At 40.7% G+C, this 24,696-nt stretch overlaps 1 pseudogene; it reads left to right on the top strand.

Annotated features, from left to right (window-relative positions):
* The window catches only part of LOC135217020 (E3 ubiquitin-protein ligase TRIM33-like), a 361,157-nt pseudogene that overhangs the window by 227,774 nt on the left and 108,687 nt on the right, over nucleotides 1-24,696 (top strand).

Below are 24,696 nucleotides of genomic sequence, written 5' to 3'. Positions count from 1 at the left end.
CATTACGACAATCGCACGTATGATTTTTTCGGAAGATTACCACGCGGACGTAAGGAATTTTTATTTTTTTTTATTTTTATTTTTTTTTTTTTTTATAAATTCACCATAAATCGAAATATTGTGCTAGAGACTTCCAATTTGTTGCAAAATGAAGGTAAATGATTGACTATTACTAGAATATAAGAGTTTTAGCTTACAATTGCGTTTTTTTACCATTTCAGTAGAGTCAAAGTTGACCGAAGGTTGAAAGTTTGCCACTTATCGTTATTTATATGAAAATATTTCAAAACTGATAAAAGCTACAACCATGGGTTGTTTTTAGTTGTATTGTGCATGAAATTGCGCACATTTCCATATATAAAACTTTATGTGACGGCTAATTTAAAATGGTGCAAACATTACGACAATCGCACGTATAATTTTTTTGGAAGTTACCGCGCGGACGTAAGGAAAAAGTTTTTTTCATAAATTCACCATAAATCGAAATATTGTGCTAGAGACTTCCAATTTGTTGTAAAGTGAAGGTAAATGATTGAATATTACTAAAATATAAGAGTTTTAGCTTACAATTGCGTTTTTCGACCATTTCGGTCGAGTCAAAGTTGACCGAAGGTTGAAATTTTGGCACTTATCGTTATTTATATGAAAATATTTCAAAACTGATAAAAGCTACAATCGTGAATATTTTTTATTTTTATTTTAAATGAAAATGCGCACATTTTCATATATAATGCTCCATGTAACGGCTAATTTAAAATGGTTCAAAAATTATGTCAAAGTGACGAAATAATTTCTGAGATGTGTCACTGATACTTTTTAGTGCGATAAGAAAGAAATTCACGCTTGCGTGCCTGCGTAACGACTGTAAACAAAACAACACCTTGATCCGTGAACTCCCAGCATCCCCCAAGGCGCGTGATACAAATGTTTTCGGCTGGTAGGCCTATAAGTATTTTCCCGCGAATTTTTAAAAATACTTTTCTATGTCGCCGTAAATTACGTTCGGTCGGCACCCAAAAGACAATTTATCCCGACGTAAAATACGTCCAATAGGCGTTTAAGGGTTAATGGCGATTTTCGCTTTATGGCGCCCTTATTTTTTAATGAATATTTTCAAAAACCGCCATAGAGCAAAGCAGCTGATAATTGGGGACCACCTGTATTGATATATTTACCCATCCAGTAAGGGTTAAACAAAGCCCATATGGCCTCACAGCCTGCTAAAAGAATGTCTGTGAACGATGCTCATAAGAAAGCATTTTAGTACTGGACTGCTTACATTCAGCCATCAGTTATATTGATAATAATTATCCAGAAGGCATAACTTCATTACTCCGGTATTATTGGCAATACCTTGATAAATTATACATTGAAATAGAAGTAGCTGTACTCATTCAACTGCTAAAACTTTAGGGGACATAATGGTAAAATATTTTGGTGACAAAGTTAGCCTAGAAATGTGTAAGAAGCAAGGGTTAAATCACTGTACAAGGAGGAGGCATTTTGAAGGGCAGTAATAAACTGCAATTCTTCTGACAAGTTTAAAATTCAGCTTATACTCTTGAGATCAGCCATCCTTAATGTTGTAAAATTAATCCCTTCTGTACGTTCCATCTTGGGTTGGAAGAAAGAATGATGCATCACTGGATTCAAGTGCACTCTCTCGACTTGCTTCCACCTCAACTACGCATTGGATGCCAGGTGCCACAGATTCCTTGCATTTACAATCTTTCATTATTTTTAACTGGTTTCCAGCTGGTGCTTGAAGATTTATCCTATTGTTAAGACCAAAGGTTATTAGCTATGAAAAATACAAGTTTATTAAAAATATGTCATTTCTTACACATCATTTCTAGGCTAACTTTGTTACCAAAATGTTTTACAATTTTGTCCCCTAAATCTACAGATAATTTATCAAGGTATTGACAAAAATGCTGGAGTAATGAAGTTAAGTGTTTTGGACTATTATTGTCAGTAACTGATGACTGAATGTAAGGACTCTAGTATTGAAATGCTTTCTACTGAGCACTGTTCACAGATATTCTCTTAGCAGGCTTTGAGGCCATATGGGCTTTGTTTAAGTACTAGTTTCTTTTAAGTTTGTTGTGATATTCAACCTCTTTGAAATAAAAGCCAATATTTCCAATTATTGCCAACATTATTTGGTCCTTAAGAACTTAAGCAGCAGCTTTAACCCTGAACTGTCATACTCACAGCAGATGAGAAGTAGTTCCTTTTGTTTTTTCAGTTTTCGAGTCATGTTGCAAAATATGCACACCTTTGGAAAGACATCACAAGTTGTGGCAGATTGAACTAGATTCTGACTTCTCAAGAGTACACATTTGTTGATATTCAGAGTACTGTCCTCTACTGATATTTCTTCTGGTAATGCAGTAAACCTATTAGCCCTCCACATCACCGGAAGCTTCTCCATAAGCACTTTGTGGGCCTTGAAGGCTTGAGGAGTCTCCAAATGATAGACAAGTAGGGGCTTGACTTTACAATCCACACTGGCATTGGAACATAGTGCGAGTGTAAGCCTGTCTTTCATAGGCTTATGCCCGGGTAGCGTCTTCTCTTCCTCCGTGATGTACGTCCGACGAGGGTTTTTTTTTTTTTTCCAAAAAAGGCTAGTCTCGTCACAGTTGAAGACTTGCTGAGAACTGTAGCCTTCGTTGATCGTCGTCTCGTTGAACGTCTTAATAAAGGCTTCGGCTGCTTTCGTGTCCGAGCTGGCAGCCTCCCCATGCCGCACCACCGAATGGATGCCAGTCCGTTCCCGGAATTTTTCAAACCACCCACGAGAAGCCTTGAAGTCTGGGGTTGGCGTCGATGTCCCTTCTCCTCCGCCGTCTTCGGCCTGGGCAATCAAATCGTGGAAAATAGCGCTGGCCTTGTGGCAGATTGCCATCTCGGTTATCGTATTGCCAGCGATTTCTTTGTCGTTAACCCATACAAGAAGCAGCCTCTCCATCTCATCATGCACGTGGCTCCTCTTGTTGGACAAAATAGTCATGCCCTTGGAAGGTGTAGCTGCTTTGATGGCTTCCTTCTGGTTAAGGATGGTGCCTATCGTCGATGGAGTTCGGCCGTATTCCTCAGCGATCACACACAACAGCATGCCAGCCTCATACTTCTTGATTATCTCCATCTTTGTCTCCATAGAAAGCGTCCTCTTCTTTGCGTGAACTTCAACTTTCTGGGGACCCATGACTATAATTAAGTTACTAATTAAGTTCTCACACAACACGATAAAGTACAAAGCGAAATCACTAACACGAATTTACGTTAACAAACTAAATCGTATATGTGAATGAACGAATTCCGCATGTGTACGATAACGCTGGTGCGACATAGAGCATGATGGGATAGATGCTGACCAATAGGAGAGCAGGATCTTACGGCGGTGACTAGCATCAGGGAGAGTGGGAGGATGGTGGCAAGTTCAGAGTTAGAGGTGCGCGAGTTTTAAAATTGTTCTTGGTGGTCTGGGTAAATCTCGGGACTTTACAGTAACACCCTTTCATAACCTGAATTATTTTCGTATGCAGAGGCAAAAAAAATCTTCGTCTTTGCTTTCATAACTTGGATTTTTCGTAAGTTGGGACTTTCATATGTCGAGGTTCCACTGTATCGATTTATTTAGTAGCAAAGTGGTGCTAAAAATCAACATGTCAATTTAAATTGCATATAAGGCAACATTTTATATAATTTTAATTTGTTTTGTGGAAATAAAGATATATGGGTTTGAATTACAAATAAAGTAAGTGTTGATTTACTGTACCTAGGACCAGTATTGAATAAAAAAATTGCCATAAACATTGGATATAGCCAGCTTTATAGCATTGTTAAAATTATAGTTACCTATTTTATTTATTTCTATATTTAAGATATTTTCCTTATACATTATAAAGAATTTATTTGGCTAATTATTGACCTTTTCAAATATAGGATTACTTCGTTTGTGTGAGAGCAAAAACTGACCACGGGTGTAGTATGCGGTTGCGCCTGGTGCAACCGCATACTACACCCGTGGTCAGTCTTTGCTCTCACACAAACGAAGTAATCCTATATCTGAAAAGGTCAATAATTAGCCAAATAAATTCTTTATAATGTATAAGGAAAATATCTTGAATATTTTATGATGAAATTGATTTAAAAAAAAAAAAAACCTGGAAATTGTGGATATTTCTCATAGAAAAATACCGCGAATGTGCGAATTTTCCGCGAATAATCTGTGAATGTGTGAGTCCGCGAATCCGGAGAACACGAATACAGGTGGTCCACTGTATCTTACTTTTTGAGTATATAATATATATACATATATATATAAGCTTTATCACAGCTTGCTAAAAGATGACTCTTGGTGGTTTGGGATTATTTATCATGTATTTTTGTTAGTACTATCAAATTATGCAGTGAACAGTTAAAATAGACAGTTGTAAGTGTTTTACAGTAGTTTAAGGGATACAGGGTATAAATATACCTGGAAGCAAAAAACCTTTCACGGATATATTTACAACAAAATATCGGAGTTTCTTTTATAGTGGGATCAGCTCAGACGTTTTTATCCATTATCCAGGTGAGCTGCTGTATTTTACTTTATATTGAAAAGAAATATATGTAACGGTTATTGAGATGAAAAAACTTGTCTTGTATTTAACCTTTGACCTGACTTCATGACCTTGCCCACCATGCGATTTGCTTAAAGAGCTGGCTTATCTAATAGGCCAAAGTAGTATAAGCTTTCCAGAGATATCTCAAACACCTAGTTATTTCCAAAAAATAAATGACCTGGGTCTGGCTTTATACACACATGCATACATGCATACTTCATTTTGCATTAAAGCTTGCAAATACAAATTGTATAAGCACAAAGCTAGAGAATTTTCACATGTTAGGTCAGATCATAGAAAATTATATTCCCAACCATCTGGTAAATAGTTTATTTGTATGTAATATTTAATTTAATCAGAAATCTTAAATAGAAGCTCAGTGGGACAGACTCCTTAGTGTGAGTCAGCTTAGAAGTGGTAGTGTGCAGTGAATGATTATTTATGTCTGGTAAAAGTTATTGGTAAAATTCTTTCAGTGGTCATTTATGAAATTAATTTGGTTGTATTTTGTAATTTTATTAATTCATTGATAAAGATCATATGTATGTATATAATATATATATACAGTATAAAGTAGAATCTACTGGTCACTTTTTACCTGATACATATGTAATTGTAATAGCCACAGTTCCCTCTTAACTTCTAAAATTCTTCATGTTTTTTTTGGGATTCGCTTGCCACTACAAAGCCTTAAGACCGAAGAGCAAGATATATGAAGACTATGATGTCCGGTAGTTGAAACGATTGCCCACTTGGTTATGATGGTGAGGATGGGTCTATTCCAGCTCAAAAAAAATCTGGAAATGACAGGTGTTTGTAAGTATGAGAGGCAATAGACTTTTATCCTTCTCGTGGTCAGGTCGACAATATTACCTCGTGATTATGGTACCTGGGTTTGTTTCCCGTTACCGGACATTATAATGTCTTCATTTATCTTGCGCTTGGATCTTAAAGCTTTGTAGTGACAAGCGAACCAAAAAAGGTGTGAAGAATTTGAGAAGTTAAAAGTGTATTGTGGCTATTACAATTACATATATGTACTACGTAGATACGTAAATGTGAGGTTGATGTTTCTAACAGCTATCCTCAACCCGGCTCAGTCAAACACACGTATATATGTTGTGTGCGCATGTTTGTGAGTGAGTTTGAGTTTTGTATATTAGAATTTCTACTTATTTTTACTTTATTATGCATTTTTATATAACAATGTTTTCAGTATTTTTTAATTTTTTTAAGAATATCCATTAGGTGGCTTGATATTTAGATTCACTAAAGATTAGAATGCACTTTTTTAAAAGGTGCCGAGGTGTTTGGCTATCAAATTCCACTCATTGTTAAGAAACTTTATTTTGAAACTGGAATAAACCTTTGTTTTGCAATTGTCAGTGTACTACATTGAAGAATTCATAGTGTACTTGAAGCCTTTCACCTATGTTGGAGCTGATACATTTTCATTAATCCTGGGAGGCCCAAAAATTCATCTTTATTATGAATCTTGGTGGTTTGGTTAATCATCTATAAAAATACGTAAACCAACTAGAGGATTTGTCATTGAAATCTATTGAAACTTCATCTACCTCATGAGGAACTAATGATGCTGCCGATTTTCTTATTTGATATGTGGGGTTTTAAAACCATTCAGTTGTTCAAACCATTCACTTTATTCTGTATTATCATTTTGATTATAGTACTGTTGTAATGCTTGGGAATTGTTGCCCGAGCTATTTCTGTTATGTAGTATGAAGCAGGAGAACAGCTGTAAAAAATGTCCATTTGCATTATTTTGTTACTCTCATATAAATGAATTGATTCATAATGCTCTCATCCTTATTTCATCGAGAATTTTATCAATTTTTATTTTTCGGAAACTTCTAAGACTTGACAGAATCTGAGGTACTGTCAGGAAGAGCGCAGTGTCAGGAAAAAGTGAAAAAGCACAGAGTTAATTGTTTACCATGTTAGATAGGTGAGAAGCCTGAAAGATTCATTTTTTATAGGAGGCATTCAGGCAAGAGCATATTTTAAAAATTAAGGTGAAGATAATTTCTAGATATTTTAAATACAGTTTCTTCTCCTCAGGTGATGATAGAGTTAGGAAGAGTAGAGAGGATAACAGTCATGACAGTGAAGACAGCCTTCCTGATCTAACAATTGACTTGGGATCTGTCGACTCTGTGCCTACTGTTACGCCAGAATCTAGGAAAGAAAAAAGAACTGGTAATTTGCATTTATTTGTCTGTCTAATAAGAAAATTTGATGTCAGTTGTCTGAGGTGTATTGGTTTGATTTAACACACAAAAGAATGTTCATTCAATTTATTTTGGAATGGTTGGGATTTAATTCCTGCTTTTGCACTTACATATTTTTAAACATTACTAGTGTTCTTTTATCATGCTATGCAGTACACAGCGCACTTTTTGTAAATTGCTTGTCATTGTTGGTAAGTTTGTATCACCCTGACATGTTTTTTTGAGAAAATTCAAGCTGAGATTTAGTAGACCCATGATTTTTATTCTTGATTTTTAGTGTTCTTTTAATATGTCTTTGAAAACCTGGGTGTTTTTTTTACATTCACAATTTTTTAAAATCCTTGCTCCTGCCCTTTATATACATACAGTACGGTCCCGAAATATGCGTGATCGGATTGTGCGATTCCCCTATTATGTGGTCGCTAGTTCTCAAAAATAGATTCTCTATATCTGCGAAGCCATTCAAAGTCTGAGAGTCACATGCCACAAAACGCATAAAATCTACTGTTTTTTTTGGGGGGGGCCCCCATTGCTGGTGTCTGAGAGAAGGGGGGGATGTGAGAAAAAGATTTCCTGCTCAGCCATTTGTTAAGACCTCACGCATTTGTGACATTATAGCGCAGTGTGTATGAATTATCGGTATCATCATCATCGCCATACCTGTTATTCAGATCTGCAAAGTGTATTCTGATCATCTGCATGATGTATGCATCTACCCAGAAGTCAAAACTGAAAACTTGTCCTTACCCTTACTGGATGGGTAAATATATCAATATGCAGCTCCTCAGGTCGGGTAAACTTTGAGGTCGGCCAATTTATGAAAAAAAGAAGAAGAAAAAAAAAAGACATTGGAAATAGAAAGATATGCAAATTCTAAAAAAATTTCCATACCTTCCACGAGAAGTTGAAAATGACTTATTTATAATCCCTTGTCTCTAAAAGAGAGACACTGAACATTCCCCCTTCAAGTCACACGTGCTACTGAAGTCCTGAGACGCCCACACTTGTGATCTTAGTCAGTATAAAAGGTGCCATAAATGAATTTATGGGCTATAAAAGTATTGGCAGCTCTTTCCCGTCCGATTCTTTCCAAATTGATGGTGCATAATATTGTTTAACTACAGGATCAATCCGTCCTCCACCCACCTGTTATGTATTACTATTCCCCAAGGATCAATCCGTCCATTAAGGGTTTAAGTTAAAGGACGAAGGAAAGAGCAACTGTGCAATTGGCCACCAGCTAAACATTGTGTGCCGTGTCCTCCATTTTGGCAGCAGTTGACAGCTTGAAATCTGTCATTGCTTAACATGAAGTAAGAATTTTTTCTGTATAGGTTAACTTGCTTTGACTAACTTTTGACATGTGATCATTTATTTTTGTACATGAACTTCCCTGCCAGATATATACTTAGCTATAGTCTCCGACGTTCCGACAGAATTTCAAATCTCGCGGCACACGCGACAGGTAGGTCAGGTGGTCTACCTTACCCGCCGCTGGGTGGCGGGCGTATGAACCAATCTATCTCTCCAGCCAGATTTTTTTCTGTCGCTGAAGCGATAACAACTGTTGTCGTTTCTTCCGATATATTCTTCATTTCTCGCTTGCCTGGAGATTGATTTGAACATTTTGGTGACGTATTCGCTCTATGTTGGCTTGGCATACGCTGATTGTGGACCGTTATTGACTTTGCGCTGGATTTTCCTGTAGAATGTCTGATTTTGATTCTGTTTCCAAAACTCCGGTTTTGTTTAGAGTATGTGTGACCGATGGATGTAAGGTGAGGTTACCGAAAGCTGCGGTGGACCCTCACACTTTCTGTGTTAAATGTAGGGGGAATGAATGTTCGTTTAGTAACCCGTGTCAAGAGTGTGAGGTTTTGAACGAAGATGAATATAAGGCTCTTTCTTCTTATATTAGGAAACTTGAAAGGGATAGGGTACGTAAAGCTTCTTCTAGGAGCTCGAGCAGGTCGAGAATGAGTGAGAATGAAACTAACATTAATGTAGTTTTAGAACCTTCCTCACAGGTCTCAGCTCCTGCTCCCCGCACCGAAGCCGTAGATTCGTCTTCGGAGGCGGCGGCCTCAAAAGCTTCCTTGTGTTCTAAGGAAGACAAGAATCTTCGTACTGAGCAAGGTAGTGTCAGTGATGATAAGTGCAGTGTACCCAGTGATGTGGAGGGTGCGTCTGACCGGCTCCTTAGTGCCTCCAGGCCTAGACCTCTTCCAGACTCCCAGTTCCAGTGGAGGAGGAAAGTCGAAAGCCGCAGGAGGGCTAGGGAGAGCCCCCACCGGTCAGGCGTCCCCTCGGCAGATCCTGAAGTTCGCTCCCAGGCTGCCTTGGATCGTAAGAAGAAGAATATTCTTCGCCAGTGTTTTTCGTCATCCTCTTCTCCTTCGCCGAAGCGTGGGTGGAGCTCTAAGGAGGCGTCACGCCCGTTGAAGAGGGCTGCGGAGGCTCCCTTCAGTACGTTAGCGTCCAGCCCAGAAGACTTTTCTGATGTAGCTTCCTTGCAAGCAAAGAAGCCTAGGAGATCCGGTGATCGCCCTCCTTCTCCCGCGCCTCGCGCTGAGCTTGCTTCGGAAGAAGATCCTGGGGACTCTCCTTCTCGAGTACTAGCGGGCCTACAAGCTCAGATCACAGCCTTGGCGGACTCCTTGGCATCGAGATCGCGTAGAAGGAAGGATTTGTCTCTCCCGATCAAGAGATCGAGGCGCGTTTCGTCGGAAGAGCGCTCTCCTTGTAATCGGTGTTCTCCTTCTTTTGAGGATTCTTCTACTCATCGTAACATTTCACGATAGGAACACCACTCCCGCTCGGAGGTGTCGAGACGCCATTCGACGGATAGGCGCTCCTTGGACTATGAAGATATTTCCTCAAATCGGATTCCTGCCTCGGGTAGACGCTCAGCCCCTTCTGTTTCTCCTTCTTCTAGAGTTCGTGCAAGAAGAGAGAGTCGCTCAGGTCATAGAAGACTTGGTTCGTCGTCTCCGTCTCTTCTTTCTTCTCCTCGTCTTCTCAGAGAACCTAGGGAATGCCCTTCTGAAAGTAGGCGCACTTCTCCTTCCGACTACTGTAGTCGGGCGTCGGATAACGTGACTGGTAGGCGCTCATCGCACGGAGTTCGCTCCTCCCCTGTAAGACATCAAGAGTCTAGTAGGAGCCCTGCTCCTGGTAAGCGTCATTCGTTTAGTAGCTGTTCTCCTGGAGAAAGACACCTTGATCCTCGTTTGCTTCGTTCTCCTAGTAGGCGCTCTTCGTTCTCGAGACTCCTACTCCTGATCGGTCTCCTCTTGCTAGAAGTCAAGAACGCCTCAAGCGCCCTGATTCTGTTAGGCGCTCGGAGCCTTACAGACGTTCTCCCCTTGGTAAGGACCAAGATCTCGCAGAACGCCCTGTTTCGTTTAAGCGCTCGGAGCGTAGCAGCCGCTCTCCGCTTCGTAGGTATCAAGAGCCTCTAAAGCGCCCTGCTCCTGAAAGGCGCCCTATTTTTAGCAACGTTTCGCCGCTTGGTAGGCGCCAGGATTCCACTAAGCGCCCTGTGACAGATAGGCGCTCGGCGCCTAGTAGCCGCTCTCCTCACGATCGGCGACAGGATCTTAGCAGGCGCTCTCCCTCTCGTAGTTTCCCTAGGGATAGACGTGGTCTTTCTAGAGAATGCGAGTTTAGACAAGAATTTTCGGATAAGCGTCCTTCTTTTACAACTCGTCGTTCTCTCCTGTACGCCTTTCTACTTTGGAATCTTCTCCTCATTCAAGACGTTTTGTCTCCTTCATCGCACTGTACCCCAGCTAGGAAATCATCTAAGGATTCTCATAAGGATCCTCATCCCCGTTCTCCTCCTCAAGAAGACCAGGAAGCCTCTGAGGAAGAAACTAATACATCGGCAACAGTTTCTTCGTACAAGAAGCTCACAGAACTTCTCCTTCAGGAGTTCGGAGAGTCTTTGAGCCCTACTGCTCCTCCTCCTCACACTCGTTGTTCTCCACAGCGAAAGCAACGAAAGGATCTTCGTGTGTGAGAATGAAGCCGACTCTTTCTATGAAGAAAGCGCTCAAGAGTTTCGGTTCATGGATGCGTACTAAAGAGGAAGCGGGGAGACGAAAACAATGTTTGCCTTCCCTCCGTCGAAGCTTTCAGGAAGGACAGGATTTTGGTATGAGACAGGAGAACCCTTGGGACTGGGCCTTCCGTCTTCAGCTGACGCAGATTTTTCGGCACTAGTAGACGCCACTAGAAGATCAGCTTTGAATTCGGCCAGAACTACGTGGGCAATGAATGAAATGGATCACATTCTAAAAGGCATTTTTAGAGTCTTGGAAGTTTTCAACTTTCTCGATTGGTCCCTCGGAGTCCTAGCCAAGAAAACTCAAGGACCGGACACGTTTTCTCCGGAGGATTTGAATTGTGTCTTATCCTGTATGGATAAATCGGTGAGAGATGGGGCCAGCGAAATAGCTTCACTGTTTGGAGCAGGGGTCTTGAAGAAAAGATCAGTTTTTTGCTCATTTTTAACAAAGTCGGTCTCACATGCTCAGAGATCGTCTTTGCTTTTTGCCCCTCTCTCTACACAGCTGTTTCCTAAACACCTGGTTCAAGACATTTCGAAGGCTCTCTCTGCCAAAGCTACGCAGGACCTTCTAGCACAGTCTGCAAGGAAGCCGCGCCCTACCTTCCAGACTAAGACAAAGAAAGCTAAGCCGACCTCTCAGGAACCCCTTTCGAGGGGCATCTACCTCTAGATCCTCTTCGTTCAGAGGTCGGAAACCAAACAGAAGAGGGAGGACTTTTACGAAGTCAATCAAACCTCCCAAGTAAGACTCAAGTCCTTCAGACAACTGTAGGCGCCAGGCTTTTACAGTTTGCAGAAGTCTGGGCCCAGAAAGACGCAGATGCCTGGACCCTGTCAATTTTGAGGAAGGGCTATCTAATCCCGTTCTCTTCGAGGCCTCCCTTGACGAATACCCCGAGGGAGTTGACGGCCAGATACAGGGACCCCATCATGAATCAAGCCCTCCGACTAGCGTAGATCAGATGCTGGAAAAGGAGGCGATCGAACTAGTGGCAGATCATCTTTCGGCAGGCTTTTACAACCGCCTGTTCCTAGTTCCGAAATCCTCAGGGGGATGGAGACCGGTGTTGGATGTAAGCGCCCTGAACTTCTTCGTCGAAAAGAAGAAGTTCACGATGGAGACCACTGCCTCGGTGTTAGCAGCACTCCGTCCAGGGGACTGGATGGTGTCCTTGGACTTACAGGACGCTTACTTCCACGTACCAATCCATCCTTCCTCGAGGAAGTTTCTAAGATTCATGATGGGGGGAAGAATCTTCCAATTCAGGGCCCTGTGTGTTTTGGCCTCTCCACGGCCCCCCAAGTCTTTACGGCCATCATGAGAATGTGGCACAATGGCTTCACCTGGAAGGGGTGAGGATTTCGCTCTATCTCGACGATTGGCTTATAAGGGCCAATTCCAGAGATCGTTGTCTGAAGGACTTGAAGAAAACCCTGGATTTGACTTATTCCTTAGGACTTCTGGTCAATCTGCAGAAGTCAAGTCTGATTCCCGCTCAAGAGTGCGTTTATCTGGGGATCCAGATGAACTCTCTGAGTTTTCGGGCTTTTCCGTCACAGGAGAGGATAGCCCGGGGACTCGAAAAAGTAACAACCTTCTTAGGGAAAGAAGTATGCACAGTGAGGGAGTGGATGAGTCTGCTGGGGACGCTCTCCTCACTGGAGCAATTTGTTTCCCTAGGAAGGTTGCACCTGAGACCGCCTCCAATTCTTTCTTCATCGGAATTGGAGTCGTCCTTCTCAGGATTTGAAGTTCTCCCTGTCAATTACTCTTCAAATCAAGAAGGAGTTAGCATGGTGGGCGGATCCCGACAAGTTCTCGCAGGGACTGCCTCTTCAATCCCAGAAACCCAGCCTGGTGTTGTTCTCCGATGCGTCGGAAACAGGTTGGGGGGCGACTCTGGGAACCAAGGAGGTGTCAGGAACCTGGATGGGGGACCAGTCTTCCTGGCACATCAACAGGAAAGAACTAATAGCCGTGTGGCTTGCTCTGAAGGAGTTCGAGTCAGATGTGACAGGAGCAGTTGTGCAAATAAACTCGGACAACACCACGGCTCTGGCATACATCAGGAAACAGGGGGGGACGCATTCCTTCTCTCTGTACGAAACAGCAAGAGATCTTCTTCTGTGGACAGAAGAAAGGGGGATAAAACTTCTCACCAGATTCGTACAGGGAGAAAGGAATGTAAGGGCAGATCTCCTCAGCAGGAAAGATCAGGTCCTTCCCACAGAGTGGACTCTGCACCAAGATGTTTGCCAGAGCCTTTGGAAGTTGTGGGGCAGGCCTCTCTTAGACCTGTTTGCAACTGCAAAGAACAAAAGACTGGATCTGTATTGCTCTCCCATCTCGGATCCAGGAGCAATAGGGATAGACGCTCTCCTACTCGATTGGAAAGGACTCGATGTATACGCGTTTCCCCCCTTCAAGATTCTGGGGTTGACTTTAAAAAAGTTCGCAGAGTCAGATTCCGCGAGGATGACTTTGATAGCTCCCTTTTGGCCAGCACAAGATTGGTTCACAGAGGTGCTGGAATGGCTAGTGGATTTTCCAAGATCGCTTCCTCTAAGGAGCGATCTACTCAGACAGCCCCACTTCAACAGGTACCACAAAAACCTCCCCGCTCTCAGTCTGACTGGCTTCAGACTGTCCAGAAACTGGTCAGAGCGAAAGGCTTTTCGTCAGCAGCTGCTAAGGCAATCGCTAGAGCGAGGAGGTCTTCCACATTACGAGTGTACCAATCGAAGTGGGATGTCTTCAGAAGATGGTGCAAGAGGAATAACGTTTCCTCTTCCAGTACCTCTGTGAATCAAATTGCAGACTTCTTTTTATTCTTAAGACAAGAATGTGGCTTAGTCGTTTCGACGATTAAAGGCTATCGTAGTATGTTGGCGAATGTCTTCAGGACAGGGGCCTCAACTTATCGGAAGATAAGGACCTACAGGACCTTATTAGGTCGTTTAATACAACGAAAATGCAGTATCCTAAGACACCTAGCTGGAATTTGGATGTAGTCCTTCAATTCCTTGGGTCCTCTAGGTTTGAACCCCCTAATTCAGCCTCATTCAGAGACCTTACCAGGAAGACTCTGTTTTTGATGGCTCTAGCTTCCGCCAGAAGAGTGAGTGAGCTTCAGGCGATTGATGGTAATGTGGGTTTTAAGGAGGACTCTCTCATTTGCTCTTTCCTTCCTGGTTTTCTTGCAAAGAATGAGAACCCATCAAGTCCATGGCCCAAGAACTTCGAGATTCGTGGGTTATCTTCTTTGGTAGGAGAAGAACCCGAGAGAACTCTTTGCCCAGTGAGAATGGTGAAATACTACCTTAGAAGAAAAGAGCAACTGAAAGCCAACCGAGAGGTCTGTGGTGTTCAGTAAAAGACCCTACTCGTCCATTGTCGAAGAACGCATTGTCCTTCTTCTTGAGAAGCCTCATCAAAGAAGCACACGGATCCTGCAGAGAAGAACATCTTAGGCTTCTTAAAGTGAAAGCACACGAAGTAAGAGCCATAGCAACTTCTCTTGCTTTCAACAAGAATATGTCCGTGCGAAATCTGATGGAGACAACATTCTGGAGATGTCAGTCAGTGTTCGCGAACCACTACTTACGTGATGTGAGAATCACTTACGAAAAATGCTTCGCCTTGGGCCCGTACGTATCTGCGGATTCAGTGCTGGGGCAGGGAGCTGGAACTCATCCTGTTTAGTAGTATAAATTTTTCCCCCTTGTATTTGTTGTTGTTGGTTGCCTTAAAGAGGATGCATGAAGGCATCTCTTTAGGTCGTAATACTAATCTTTAGTAGTTTGGTTAGGTGGTCTGATGAGTGTGGCTCCTTGCAGTAGTAGTGGTTAGGACCTGTTAAGATAGGGACGAACTCCCTTTAACAGGATCCGACTTGGATTCTACCACACAAAGGGATCACATATCCCAGTGGTAGATCCGAGAGTCTTTCAGCATCAGGTCACGTCCTAGCTGTAGCTCTCCAGGCAACGCAGACTCAGAGATAATATCAATGAAGTCTTCTGCCTGAACAGGTAAGAACCAAGGTTATTTATATCCTACAACATCAGTTGTTTCTTATCTCTCCTTATTACTTTAGCTGTCTCTTACCCTCCACCAAGGGTGCCAATCAGCTAAGTATATATCTGGCAGGGAAGTTCATGTACAAAAATGATATTGTTAAACTACAATAAAGTTTTGTACATACTTACCTGGCAGATATATACGTCTAATGGCCCACCCAGCCTCCCCTCAGGAGACAGGTGAAAGAGAAAAAATCTGGCTGGAGAGATAGATTGGTTCATACGCCCGCCACCCAGCGGCGGGTAAGGTAGACCACCTGACCTACCTGTCGCGTGTGCCGCGAGATTTGAAATTCTGTCGGAACGTCGGAGACTATAGCTAAGTATATATCTGCCAGGTAAGTATGTACAAAACTTTATTGTAGTTTAACAATATCATTTTTTTTCTATTGAAGTAAATTTTGATGAATATGATTAGTAAAAGTGATTAACAGAGAATATTTATCAGTTCTTTTTATGTTGGAGTAAATTTAGATGAAAACAATTACATAGTGAATGTTTTTTATGTTGGAGTAAATTTAGATGAAAACAATTACATAGTGAATGTGACAGATAAAAAAAAACTGAGAAAGGCGCTCAAAACCAAGTTTGTTAGGCCTAACGCGAGTGAAGACACGCATGATCCGCCAGTCTCCAAAACCTCAAATGGTTCACAAAGCCTTCCTTCTGCAGAAGAACTCTTCTTGAGGATGAGATAGAGGAGTTTGAAGGTTTTTTGGCAGAGGAAGGGTGGAGGAAATTCCACCCAAAAGGTTTTTTAAAGATTTTTACAGCAGGAAAGGATTATCGTACAATACACTTGCACCCAATGGTGGCATTGTTTGCGTGTGGGAGTTTTCACCGTCCTGGGTGTAACTTTAAACTTTTTCAACTTATTAAAACCTTAAAACCTTTTTAATGTTTATTAATCCATAAGAACAATTTCATATTAGAAAAAAAATACAATATAGTACGTAGAATGTATTGAAAATGGGTAGTAAAAAAGCCTGATTGGGTTAGTTGCATTTGCCTTCGCCCTAATTGAATTAATCCCATAAATTATGTGTATCGAAATCTGCAATTTTCCAGTTCTGCGTGGATCGACCAAATTTTTGCATAATTGGGGACCGTACTGTACTTACTTTGCCGTTTATTTGTTTTATTTTTTTTTCCCTTTAACAAAGTTCAAGTAATTTTTTATATCTCGTACAGAGTATTTTTAAATTTGTAATTAGGTGAAATGTGTTTAGTTGATATTTTTAATGACATATGCAGTTCGAACCAATGTCCTAGTATTATTTGTATGTGTAATAGTTTTTTAACAGAAGTTTTCAGTTTTACCTAGCATAGTGTTATTTTAAAGGCACATGATGGTTTTTTAGATCTTGTAAAATAGGTACAAGTAAGTAAGTCCTGTTATTGTAAAGATTGATTTAGGGTCTATGGTTCTTATAACTTCCATAATCCACTATCTCTGTGCATGCTATTAATAGCTTCAAAGAGAGATGGAGGCCATGCCACTTAATGGCACCTTCTTGAAGGTAGCAGATTATTTTTGACAGTCAAGTTTTTATTTCTCAATTTATGTTGCATGATGAGGCCCATATTCGTTACTTTGACTGGTGTGTTTATCAGATTGATTTCTGGATTTCGGCTAGATGGTGCCCAACACTTTTCTTGGAAAGGGGTTAGAGAGGATTTTTTATCAGTTTCACTATCAACAGGTTGGATGTTACCTGTAAAGCTGTAATTTCATTTAATATGCTAGCATCTTCAGTGGCTCTTGTCATATGGCTATAGGTACTATTTCAGTTACACATTTGGTTTATGATCAACCTAATGAAACTCCCTACAGTACATTTAGCAAAGCTATAGTGTACAAGTTTCTGGATACCCTAACCACAGCAGTTAGAAAGAGCTTGGAAGATGAAGGTGCCGATGGTTGACAATGAAGTTTTGAGCTCTCTGGCACTGTTGAGGCAGTGCCCAGAGTTGATGGACCTATAGGGATGCAAACGTATTATTACTTCTCTCAGTAGTGAAATGTAGACTAAGTATGTCTTCAAAGGAATCCTTGTGTTGTAGGTTGCTCTGATCCTGGACCCTCACAAAGGTGCTATCAGCAAACTGATACTAAATACAAATGATATGTTTCCCAGAAAAACTTTCTCAGTGCAACCCTTGAGGTAGTTTGCAGAGATCATTGCAAGATGGGAGTCTATTGCAGTACCATCAATCTTAGTACATCATGCTCTTCAAACATATGAAGTGGACCTGTTTGGTGATGACATTGAGAAGTATGTCTTCCAGTATATTGATCAAAGGTGCAGGACTGCCCTTAAATATCATTTGTAATGACATAATTGATGGTCCTGTCAACAGCCATTATGCGAAGAGGGACTCCTTGTCAAGAAGGCGATGCCTTTAGGAACATTTGCAAGACCAGTTTGGGATCTCTATGAAAAGGTAGTGCTCTAGCTATAGGAGATATATAGCTTCAGGATATGCACATACCTCCTTGCCAGATGATTAATTAGAGTTGGAAACTGGTGTATGTTGTGTTATAGAGTGAAATAGATTCCCAGCCCTATGAGTTTTTGTTCATATATTAATTACGAGGTTGAAGTCGCACAGTATCTTGGGAGGTTTGATGCCATCCTGAGTGGAGTTGACACTATGAACTAGTGGATCTATAACTTTACATCTTCCACTAGATTTCTTATTATCTTGTAGATTTCTTCCTTCAGTATTACATCAGTTTTGGCTGTAGTCGTCCTGCATGAGTATAGGTTCAACTCCTGTCATTTCCCCTGCGGAGGTGGATTCTAGAGAAAAACATCACACCAGTTACTGCCACATTCATACTTTTTACATTTAAATTGTAGATGAATACGTTTAGATTATAATGATTACTTTTAAAATTCTAGATGAACACTTTATGCCAGTAATTCTTGTAACATTAGCCAAGTTATGCAATTAAACATTCACACACACACCATACATGCACACACTGTGCCATTCGCCTTGAGCTTGCAAACAAGCTCACCTAACTTGGATGTTAAGGATTTTATTTATATAATATATATATATATATATATATCACATATTTATATAATATATGTATATATATATTATATATATTATATATCTTCATTTCATCTGTCAGACCTTTTCTAGGATGTCCTCTTCTCCTCCTCCTCCTCCTCTTCTTCTTCCTAACACAAATTATAAACACTTACCGCCATGCCATCATCATTCACTCTTACCAGTGACACAGACCAAGCCATCTCAAAACTTATTTATAATTTCATTTGCACCAGACTTTTTACCATTAGTGTGTCAATCACATTTTTCAGCCTGTCAGTTCTTCCAAAGCCATGTGTACTGTTTAACTCAACAGTTCATACAGGCAGCATCAACCTTTGTTTCTTTTGTATTTAAAACCACACATTCTATGAAGGAGAAGTGGCTGAATCCCTTATCTGTTCCACCCTAGGCTTCTGTAAATAATGCAAGTCACTTCTCGGTTTATTGGACACCATTCTTGCTTTACCCTTTCTTCTCTCCTCTTATGTGTGTATATATATATATATATATATATATATATATATATATAGATACATGATATAATATACTATAATATATATATATCATATATTATAATATATATATATATATATATATATATATATATATTTATTCCTATATATATTATATATATATATATATATATATATATATAATATATATAGAAGTAATCCAACTTGATGGTTTGATGAAACTTCCTAATAATAATAAAAATCTCTTTTGGCCTTTCTGTTATCTGTCTTAGTTTCTTAGTCAAAATTTTATCTCAATTCTTCTTTTTTATGTTAAGTAGTTAGTCACTTATTATTCCTCTACCATATTTCTGTAGAACTTTTCCCACTTTCTGACATACCTTACAAAGCCAGTTAGTATACCACACCTATAATTAATTCACAGCACCGGTGCATTTGGTATCCAACCCCGTCTGTTACACTGCTCCTGAATAGCTAGCGATGAGCCATTCACAGGGCTGGAAACTGACCAAAACCAGTACATGTCTCTGCAGTATCTTCCCAGCAGTCAACCAGTACATGTCTCTGCAGTATCTTCCCAGCAGTCAACCAGTACCTGTTTCTGCTCCTGACTAACATGCCTGTGAAAAGTTATAACTTTCATGAGACCTCAGTTTTATCCAAAGAAAATTAGTGTTTACCAATTTCAGCACTAACCATCGTCAAGCCAGTGATTCAAGGATTTTAATGATATATGATTTATGTATACAAGTTATGTACTTAAGTAAAATTAATACTAAAATATGTTTTGTGAAATAAACATGAAATTTTTTAAATAAGATATATTCCTTCATTCCATACATGACTTCGCAGTGTATTCATCATTTATCGTCTTTTGTTTCATACATTATCATAGCTTAAATTTCATGGATGACAATGCTACCAACAAATTATAGATATGGCTATCAATATGAAAATAAGCAAAAGATTAAGAATATTAAGCAGGATATGCGCAGACAATAGGCCAGGGCAACCAGGGTTGTCATCATTTAGAGATGTCGAGTGAATTCTTGCCAATAAGTTCGTCCGTTTCGTCTGCCAACTATCTGGCTTTGTCTGTGTATTATATATATATTGTTCCTATTAAAATTAGTCACAAAACATATCCACCACAGAATTTGTTGCGTAATTGTTTCATTTTGTAATTGTGAATCAAATCACTATGAAAGGAATCAGACGCATAGATTTCCATAAGTTAGTGGTTGAATTGTTTAATTCTATCTTTTTGCGATATACAATCAGCTACACTTCTAATATTGTAAGTGTCCCCCCCCCCAAAAAAAAAGTTACATATACTTTTACTTTAATGTGTGTATAGTCTATAATTACGTATTTGAACTATTTTTCCATTCTGAGGCCCCTGATAGAGCGCTGCAACAGTCAAAGTGCAGCTGCCTGTACCTATATAGAGAAGTTACCTTCTATTTCAGACAGCCGGAGACCAGTCATTACATAATCCAAGGCTTGTTTATGGAACTATAATACAAAATCTGACATAAACTCAAGTGTCATTCAAGTATGGCCCCGATTAACAAGCGAAAGCAAGAGATGCCTCTAGAAATGACTTTGTAAAGAGCTGGTAGTTGTATGGACGAGGCTATTGTCTGTGCACATCCCTGCTTAATATTCTTAATCTCTTGCTTGTTGTTTTCATATTGATAGCCCTACTTATAATTTTTTTGTAGCATTGTCTTCCATGACATTTAAGCAATGATTTTGCATGAAACACAAGACGGTAAATGGTGAATGCACTGTAAGAAATGAAAGACTATATTTCATTTTAAAAATTCATGTTTGTGTCACAATACATATTTTAGCATTAAGTTTACTGAAGTATATAATTCATATATCATTAAAATCCTTAAATCATGGGCTTGGTGACATTTAGTGATGAAATTTGGAAACATTGCATCTCTTTGGGTAAAACTGAGGTGTAATGAAAGTTATAACTTTTGAAAGACAAGTTCCTCAGGTGTTGAAGCAGAGAAGATGTTCTCTCTCTGAAGCTTTGAGAGAGACTGCAGACTGGTCAGTTTCTAGCCCTGTGATTTGCTGATCACTAGCCAATGGGGAGCGTCGTAAGTGATGGGGCTGGAACCCAGATGCACACGTGATGTGAATTATTTATAGTACTGCATGTAGCATCGTACAAGTATTCCTGGACTGATATTTTTCTTTCTTACATCGCTTTAATTGTTTTCCTTACATACTCAACACTCCCATCCACAAGCTTTCTCAGACTTCAACTGAATCTCTCCATTCATGGCCTTAAATACCTTGAAGTCCTCTGTCAAGCTATATCAGCATTCTGGCCCTAAATACCATAGAGCTTCTGTCAGCCTAAAATCTTTCCATTCATGGCCCTAAATGCCATAGAGCTTCTGTCAATCTCAATCTTTCTATTGTTGGCCCTAAATACCATAGAGCCTTCTGTCCACAACACACTGTTTAAAATTTTATGGAATTATGAAATACAAGACATTCACTCTAGGTTCCATTAAAATGTAAAAGATATATTTTTGTTTTAGACAAAGAAGTACTTCTCACTTCATTATTCAAACCATGATCTTGTTTCACTTAATTTCAAGTTGGCAGAGTCAGTTGCTCTGCTCATCGCCACATACAGTTAGCCATGCTTGAACATGGGTGATGGCAGAAACACACCAACACGATCCAAAGTCTGGCCCTGCGACTTGTTTGCAGTGAATGAGAAGGCCAGGTTTATGGGAAACTGCCTGTGCTGTAACTGGAACAGAAACTGGTTGTCCGAAGTCATCAGAGGAACCCCGGGGGATGAACAGACGTTTGCCGGTGTGAGGGCCCGTAGCTATCACTTTTTCGATAACTTGGGAGTTTAGCTCCATAACGGTGTACCTAGTTCCTTTGCAATGTCCATTGGCAGAATCGAAATGCCGAAGCAACATTACCGGGCAGTACTTCTTCAATGTTATGTTGTGCACTGGCAGTCCCGATGGATTTAAGTTATTCAAAAAACCTTGCCGATATTGATGATAATTTTCATCTTCTATTGTGTCAGAGCTGAAATATTCGCGACTTTCTCTGGGGAAGTTGTTGATCATGTGCTCGCTGACACTATTGACGACTTCGTTGGTTGAAGCTATTACAGCTCGCGAACATAACCACGACGGTTCCGCATAACTCTCACTTAATCCATCAAAGACAAACTTGCAAATATTAGAAACAGAAGAGGATTCTAGCACAAATTCAGGGCGAACTTCAATCGTATTTCTCAGAGGCTCAATGTACGAACATTTCCCTAATCCTATGTCTCTGAGATAGGACGCAAAGGTGGCATCGGATGAATTGCGAACTCTCATGTTGAGTGACAGTTTCAGTTCTGTTACTGACTTCCAGATGTATGATGTCTTCAAGGGTGCGTTTACTATCTGTGCTCGACTTCCGCGTTTCACAACGGGAAGAATTTACTTCCAATCACCAACAAACAGAACGCAGATTCCTCCAAACAACACTTGATTCTTCCTAATGTTACGCAATGATCAATCCAAACATTCGAATAACAGTTTGTCACCTTGGCTGACTTCATCAATTATGATCAAAGCAATATTACCGGGCAGTACTTCTTCAACGTTATTTTGTGCACTGGCAGTCCTGATGGATTTAAGTTATTCAAAAAATCTTGCGGATATTGATGATAATTTTCATCTTCTATTGTGTCCGAGCTGAAATATTCTCTACTTTCTCCGGGGAAGTTGTACAGAAATTATGTATGAAAAATCGTAAAGTAACGAAGTCTACGGGAATAACCAGCCTCGTTTCATGGCCAGAAACAGCTCCATTTCAGGGAATCCCTTCTCACCCCCACCCCCTACAAAGGAGGGGGTTAGGTTGGATGAAACCCCATTACAAACCATCTTAGGGGTCCCCACCATAACCCTGCCAAGTTCATGCCCATCTGACCAGCCGTTTGGCCGTGACAGACAGACAGACAGACAGACATTACGCCCTTTATAGTATGATATTAAGAAATTCACATGTTGAAAACCATGAACAAAATGTGTACACTGTTTAAGGGAAAGCTAGTAAAATTTATACTGGCATATGTAATTTTCTTAAGAATTTCAAGTCACTGCCAGATCATCTGCCATGAATAGATTATCATATTTTGGGGCATTGTTAAGTTGCATGTGTATAGTGCATGTATTTAAGTAGTTGTAAATATTTTATGACTAAGTATAAGTTAGGTAGTCAAAAAAATTTGTATCCTTTCAGTAAAGTACTTCCCCTTATATATTAGATTAGCAAAATATTACATTTTAAAAAATCCAAGCATTCACAAGGTTTATTTCAAATTTTGCATCTCTTGCCAACCTTTTTGGTCACTGCGATTGGCTTCCACATTCACTCGGTAAGTTATCAACTGTCGCTCTCATTGTTGCATTTGTGTGCTTGTTTTTTTCATATCTGTGAATTTGTTCATGAAACTTACCTGTCAGATATATATATAGCTGTATTCTCCGACGTCCGACAGAATTTCAAAACTCCCGGCACACGCAGTGGGCGGCCAGGTGGTTAGTACCCATTCCCGCCGCTGGGAGGCGGATATCAGGAATCATTCCCATTTTCTATTCAGATTTTTCTCTGTCGCGGTAGTGAAAACACCTGTTTCCACTACCTCCGCCTAGGATTTTGAAACTTCATTAGCCGCTTAAGTATCCTACTTATGAATGATTGACTTGGATTTGTGGCTAGGCATACGCTATCATAAATTAATTAAAATTTTTTCATTGCATATGATGTCTGAATCTAGGTAGCCTAGTTTCAGATTTTGTTGTCTGCAACGGGTAAGGGGAGGCTACCGAAACCTTCGGTAGACACTCGTTTAGTATACATGACGTTTACATGTTTTCTTTGTTGAGAGATCAATGTAATTAGTGTAATGTTGACTGATTCCGAAAGAGACGTATGATTCGTATGTACGCAAATTAGAGCGTGATAGAATCAGGAGGTCTTCCTCCACAGTAACAGAAGTTAGGATAATGAACCTACTAACCTCCAGTAGACTTTATTTTGCCTAACCCTGTGGTATGGCTTACGGGCCTAGAGGAAGTTCTGTGAGAAGTAATGCCCTTTCTATTATTGTGGATTACATCAAGTAAGCTTGAAAAAGTGCTCGCTCTCCAATCAGTGTTGTGAGTGTAGTGATGTTGATTTTGCCCTAGTGTTGTGGAGGGGCGTCAGATCGGTCCTATAACGCCTCTAGGTCTAAACCTCTGTCGGACTCCCAGGACCAGGGGGGGGGAGGGGGCAAGTTGAAAACCGAAGGAGGGTTACGGGAACCCCCCCACCGATCTGGCGTCCCTTCGGCAGGATAAGGCTGCCAAAGATCGTGCACGTGCACGAATCATGAAGATTGCTTCTCGTCCTCCGAGGCGTCCTCCCCCGCAAGGTTGGAGCTCTCGGAAGGACTCGCGCCCTCTAAGAAGCTTTAGAGGTAAGAGGACGCTTCACGTCCTCTCTCTCGTCAGGAGGGAACGTCAGATCCGCCCCATAACGCCTCTAGGCCTGGACCTCTGTCGGACTCCCAGGACTAGGGAGAGGGCATGTCGAAAGCCGAAGGAGGGTTACGGGGAACCCACATCGATCTGGCGTCCCTTCGGCTTGACTTAATATCGATAAGCGTGACAAAGACGCAAAATGTCGCACAGGCGGCTGTCGTCTTGGTCAAGAGATTAAAAATGTCCTTAAGGCAGGACCCTCACAAGGACGCCTTTCGAGACATTCAACGCTCTATCGAGAGGAAGACTTCGTTTGCACTTCCTCCATCTAGACTGAAAGGGAGAGCTGGGATCTGGTACGAAACAGGAGAAGAAGCAGGATTGAAAGCACCGTCTTCTTCTCAAGGAGATTTCGCCAATTTGGTGGACGCTCCAAGGAGGTCTTATTTGTCATCGGCTAAGGTTTCCTCCTCCCTCATGGCGTTATGTATACGTTATGTGACGTTCGCTTTACTACGAAACGGGATATTGTTCAAGCTCATAAGATTGACGTCCGGCAAGCTGATTTGCATAGTCAAACAGCTCGCCAAGACGCATCTTACTCGTCCCTAAGGGACGCTCTTG

Source organism: Macrobrachium nipponense, chromosome 19 (assembly GCF_015104395.2).
Source record: "Macrobrachium nipponense isolate FS-2020 chromosome 19, ASM1510439v2, whole genome shotgun sequence".
Taxonomy (NCBI): domain Eukaryota; kingdom Metazoa; phylum Arthropoda; class Malacostraca; order Decapoda; family Palaemonidae; genus Macrobrachium; species Macrobrachium nipponense.
Note: the sequence above shows the minus strand (reverse complement) of the source record. Positions and strands in the feature narration are given on the sequence as shown.